The 5,326-nt window shown below is 42.7% G+C and overlaps 1 protein-coding gene across 1 annotated transcript in view; it reads left to right on the top strand.

Annotated features, from left to right (window-relative positions):
• The window catches only part of Cdh11 (cadherin 11), a 156,254-nt gene that overhangs the window by 40,734 nt on the left and 110,194 nt on the right, over positions 1–5,326 (top strand). The window lies entirely within an intron of this gene.

Below are 5,326 nucleotides of genomic sequence, written 5' to 3'. Positions count from 1 at the left end.
TTCCTTCCTTCCTTCCTTCCTTCCTTCCTTTCTTTCTTTCTTTCTTTCTTTCTTTCTTTCTTTCTTTCTTTCTTTCTTTCTTTCGTACTGAGGATCCAGAATCAGTTTCTGCTTCTGATTCCAGGAGCCTATACCGGGGATCTTTATTTTCACCCTGCCACATGAATTTTAGTGTGAAGTTGATTGGCAGGATGATGTGATGATCCTTAATAGAGTGTGTTGGATTCTATGACGTTTCTGGAAAGTCCTGCAGAAAACTCCGGTATCATAGGACGGGGGAAAGAGTTGCGCTGTATTTTAAAGAAAAAGACTCTCTAGTCTACAGTGGGTAGTTAAGCCACCAAGTCTCTTCTTGGATGTTGTCATCCACGGTGTAAGAAGGATGCTTCGTGCCACTAGGAACATATGTATCATATCTCAAATAGAATGTGATAGGTCCTGAACCCAATTCATACACAATCGTGTACTAGTATTTTTAAAATTATTTTCCTCTACATGGAAAATAGAAACATGAGAACAACTGTAAAGTCTTGTGAAAAAACACAGCCACACAACTCTTTCTATCTTACCCTCAGCATCAGAGAGACTTATTGGATATTTCTATATTGTCAGAATATAGAAATCTCCAGCAGAATGAAGAAATGATGGCAGAGTTGTGTTTCTGAGTTAATGAATGTCATGGGGTGGGGGGGTGAGAAGGATCTAGAGGTGTTCATAGTCCAAGGAAAAGGACCAACCCAGAGGCCTATTTTCTGCTTCCAATATGCAAGTTACTCATCTGAATTTACACATCTGTGTGGGTCTTAGCCACCCAGATAACATACACATGTATCAGTGGCTGAGCAAGAGGAGGGCGTGGCTCATCATTAAGTCATTAAGAATAGCAGGCAAGGAAGACACTGCAGTGCCCTGTAGATAAACAAGGGTAATACACTCTAGAATGTGTTACAGACTCCCTCAAATAGTTGTGAAATTTCTTGTTGCTGAGTCCTCTAGATGTGCCCTAACTTAACACTTTATTTAAAAGGATTTCTTCCTTTAAATATAATGTGCTGGATATAAATCCCATATAGGGTTCTTTTTATAAAAATCTCATAATTCAAATGATCACTTTCTTGACTATGAGCAACATGTTAGGCTATCTTGTGGGTGATATTTCACAGTTGTTAATTTTCTTTTTGCCTCTTTCTTTTTCTCAGTTGCAACTGTGTTGTTCATCAGGGTGTCTCCCTTGTACTTAAATGAGGCTGTGTTATTTCCATCCATTTATTTATTCTATGTTGGAATTTCCCTTTTCTGCCACATGTACCTTACAATAAAGGATTTCTCTTTTTCCACAGCTAAGGAAGGAAGCTACACATGTTTTGAGTTTCTGCAAGTCCTGGCCGCTGTTCGATTATCTCATTTTATCCATGTGTACTCATCTAGAAAGATGTCCATACCATTTTTCCCCCTAAGATAAGAAACCTGACATTTAGGGAGATCAAGTGATTGTCAGGTGTTCATATGTCGGAATGGTGGAGGCAGAGCTTAGATGCGCTAGTATCTTTACTATTTTCTGACCTTTGCTTGAAGTATTTGCAGAAGGATGAAAACTAACACGATTTCCTCCCTACCTCCTTAAAATAGCTCCACGCAATGGAAAGTGTATATAGGACATGTGCCCTGGCAAATCTCAGCTCTATTTACTGGCAGACACATCCTACATGGCTTTTGGTGTCCGACTGTCTTGGGTTCCCGTGAGTCTTCAGACTAGACCTCTCTTTCCAGGTGTTTATAGGATTAGACATTTTATGTCCCCCAGAATGGGCTGTGTGCCAGGTGATATCATTCCTGCATCTGGTTATTTCTCTAGCCTCCGTTTTCCCACACTGGGTTATGGGGTAATGCTAACTGGAGTTGTCTCTCCCAGAGTTCCTGAGAGAAGACTTTCTGGTTTATTAGTGCCCTTGAGAAACAGAAAAGGAAAATCAAAGGAAGCCATGCTTTTCCAGTGGGGTTGAAGGAACTCAAAGAGGAGTTTGTAAGAGGAGAAGCTTGTCTGGAATTTGTATAAATGAAACATGGGTTTAGCAGGTGATCTGGAAGGGAGGTAGGAAATGTGCTTCTCATAGTGAAATGCCAGTACTTCACTCTGCAGGGGTTTATTAATACTTGGCAGGCAAACTCTTGGGATATAGAGGGGTAAGGGATCTATTTCAGCCTGCAGCCAAACATTTATAGTTTCGGCTCCCTTGTAAAGGCAATTCTTGTCTGTCAGTGTTGCTATTTCAGGCTTTGCATCCTTTGTCAAAAGTAACCAGTCTCCTTTATCAAGCCACCCCCCCCCCAATCAAGATTTGTTGGATTCAATTTAGCATGCAGGACAGACCGAAGAGAAAACCATTATTTCCGTCTAATAGGTGATTGTTCAGAAAAGGTGGTCAACTCCCTAGGGTCTGCCATGTATGCTGTTGGCCCTGACACTGTCTTGTGTGTTTATTGCCCATGCAGGGTACTGCAGCCTCCTGGAAGCATCAGGCAATGCCTGATTCATCCAAGGAGATAAATCTCTAGAGTTGTATTGCCTGTCAGAGGTAGATTCTCCTGAAACACTCTTTTGGCTGTCCTGTGAAAGCCAGTGATTCACGGGCCCTTGCCAAGGGATCACCATAAATCCTGTTTAGACAGAGAAATCCCTAATGAAAGAAGGGGTCTTTGCAGTGGCCCACAGCCTTGATCAAAAGCATCAGGAAGAGGACTGTTTGCAACAATACTTGAGTGGAGGCTGAGGGCTTGATTGCATGAGCAGGGACACAGATGGTCTTATAAGTAGGGTTGGAGGAGGAGAGGCCCCTCATGCCACAAGGCGGGTGGAAAGAGATTTAGTACAGGGTCTGTCCGAAAGCCACTGTCACATGTAGGTCCCTCTAACCCTCCTGCAGAGATTCTATGGCCCTTTATGAAAAGAAAAATATTGAGTAATGTTCTGTCTTTCTGAGTTGGCAAGAATAAAGGAAGGTATGCTGCCAGTCCCTTCTTTCGCTCTGTCATTCCCTAGCTCCCTCCTTCCCTCTCTCCTGCTCCCCCTCTCCCTGTCCTCCTCCCCTTTCCCCTCTCCCCTACCCTCTCTACTCTGGCCAGCCAGCCAGGATGGTAATGGTCACTAAAAAATGGGGGACACATTAGCAACTACAGAGACCTTTTGTTTTTATTTTTTTCAGAAGTCAGTCAGTTCTGATCGTCATATATCTAATTCACTGTGTGTAGGATTCAGCTAGGTGTCAGAAAGAGTAGGATTCCAGGAGAGAGGCAATATATGTATGCATGTATGTGGTAAGAAATGCTTCCTTCCCTTCATAGGATGTTTTCAGGCAAATGGATTTTAATAAAAGATATTAACCATTTCTTCTACCTTAGGATGGGAAAGTATTTAATGTTACCGTGTTCTGGCAATGTTTAGATTATTCTGTACAATGCTTAGGAAGTACTATTAAAGCTTCATTTTTGTGAGTCATTTCCTTGGCTTTCTGGCTTAATTTCCCCTTTCCTCTTATATCCATCTTTCATCTTTCTGCTTCTGTGTTTCCCTCCCATGCAAGGCTCGCAATCTGAGAAAGTAGCTGGACTCTGGAGATGCTCCTCCGGGTGTTACAGAGTGCAACTCCTGGGTGCCTTTGAAGCAGCTTTAAGAGAAGTAATGCCCTGGTCTTACACAGCGCTATTTAACAGCAGTGATTTTATAATGTAAACATTATTGGGAATCGCAGTCCAGATTTGGGGAAAACCCCAGTAAGTTTTAGAAAAGCTTAGCCACCTTGTTGGGTACTGTGTTGGGAAGTGAATGGTAGAACCTCTTCTGATTTCAATGCTTGCTCTTTGGTGGAGTTTTACAGAAGGTCAGGGAAAGACGTTTAACTCATTGGTATGGAATGAGAGCTTGCTTTATTGCTCACATTAGCTATGCCTTCCTTTAGATATTCCCTAATCTGGCAATGTGACCTGATACTCAGCGCCTCCTCTGTGGCTTTCCTACCTCTGATTCTGCAGCCAGGCAAAGAAAGAAGGGAAAAAGAAAAGCTAAATGGACTCCCCAAAGGGCAGTTGCCAGGAGTCTGTGGGTATTTGCTTTATTCTATTTGTTTGATTTAGAGCAAGACAAAACAGCAACCATTCCCACCTCTGGGTCCAAGTACTTAAGCACAGCTTTAACCACAGTGGTTCTATGAATAATGAAAGAGTTTCCACCTTGTCAGGAAAGAGCCCTGACATCAAAGAGCCACCAAAACCGAAGTTCCAATGTTAACTTCCTCCCTGCATCCCGGTATCAGTTTCCTGAAAGATTCTGCTTTCTTAGAATGCTGTCCCTCGACCAACAGCTTGCTTACTGTCTCCTGGGGAGTTTTACCAACTCTGCAGGGCCTCTGATCCCTGCCTTGACACTATAAAGTAGAATTGGTTTAATCAAGCCCCCAGGTGAACTGCACAACAAAGTCACAGAAGCAACTCTCAGCAGAGGAATGTCAAACTCAGGGCCACACTAGTATGGGATGGAATGAATTATTGAGTCATCAGTAGCCTGAGGAGGTGCATAATAAGAGAGGTCTACAAAGTACAGTCATCATCATAAACAATATATGAGAAGCCTGTGCATGTATATTTAGTAGACACACACACAGGCTCTTAGACATCCCCCATCTTTCCCCTTCTGAATCCTGTGTGGAGAAGACAACTCATGCTACTGGACATTGCATTTCTTGTTTTCTTTAAACCCTCTGAATTTTCAGCGAGTGAAACTGTAGAGTCTCTCTCATTTTGAGCTGCATTATCTATCCACTCTGGAGATCCCCAGACGAGCAAACAACAGCTGCCCAGACCTAAGGAGCTTAGTGTGAGGATCTGAATGTCAAGGTTCAAGGTCGGCTCAGCTGGTCTGGCAGAAGTCACACTAAGGATGGGACAGAGTTCAAAGGAGGTGGTTAGGTGATCCTGGAGCTTCACCTGAGGACACCTCATCCGTCAACCCCGTGTCAGTCTCACAGAGCGCTTGTTAATCTCCGTAACCTGGATCAGGAGGTGGAGAACCTTTGAGGGTTATCTGATGAGTGAGTAAACCTGAGAGGGATCCAAATACCTGTAGTTTACTACGAGGTCTATTCTTTCACCCTTCAGTCCACAATGATCTACGGTCTACCACAGAATTGTGTCAGATAAGTTTAGTCCTATTCAAAATTCTCAAGCAAACTTACCACTGTCTTTTCTTTCTTTCTTTCTTTCTTTCTTTCTTTCTTTCTTTCTTTCTTTCTTTCTTTCTTTCTTTCTTTCTTTCTTTCTTTCCTTCCTTCCT

The sequence above is a fragment of the Mus pahari genome, chromosome 20 (genome assembly GCF_900095145.1).
Source record: "Mus pahari chromosome 20, PAHARI_EIJ_v1.1, whole genome shotgun sequence".
NCBI classification, from domain to species: domain Eukaryota; kingdom Metazoa; phylum Chordata; class Mammalia; order Rodentia; family Muridae; genus Mus; species Mus pahari.
The sequence above is the reverse complement of the archived record's forward strand: the minus strand, read 5'-3'. Positions and strand labels throughout refer to the sequence as shown.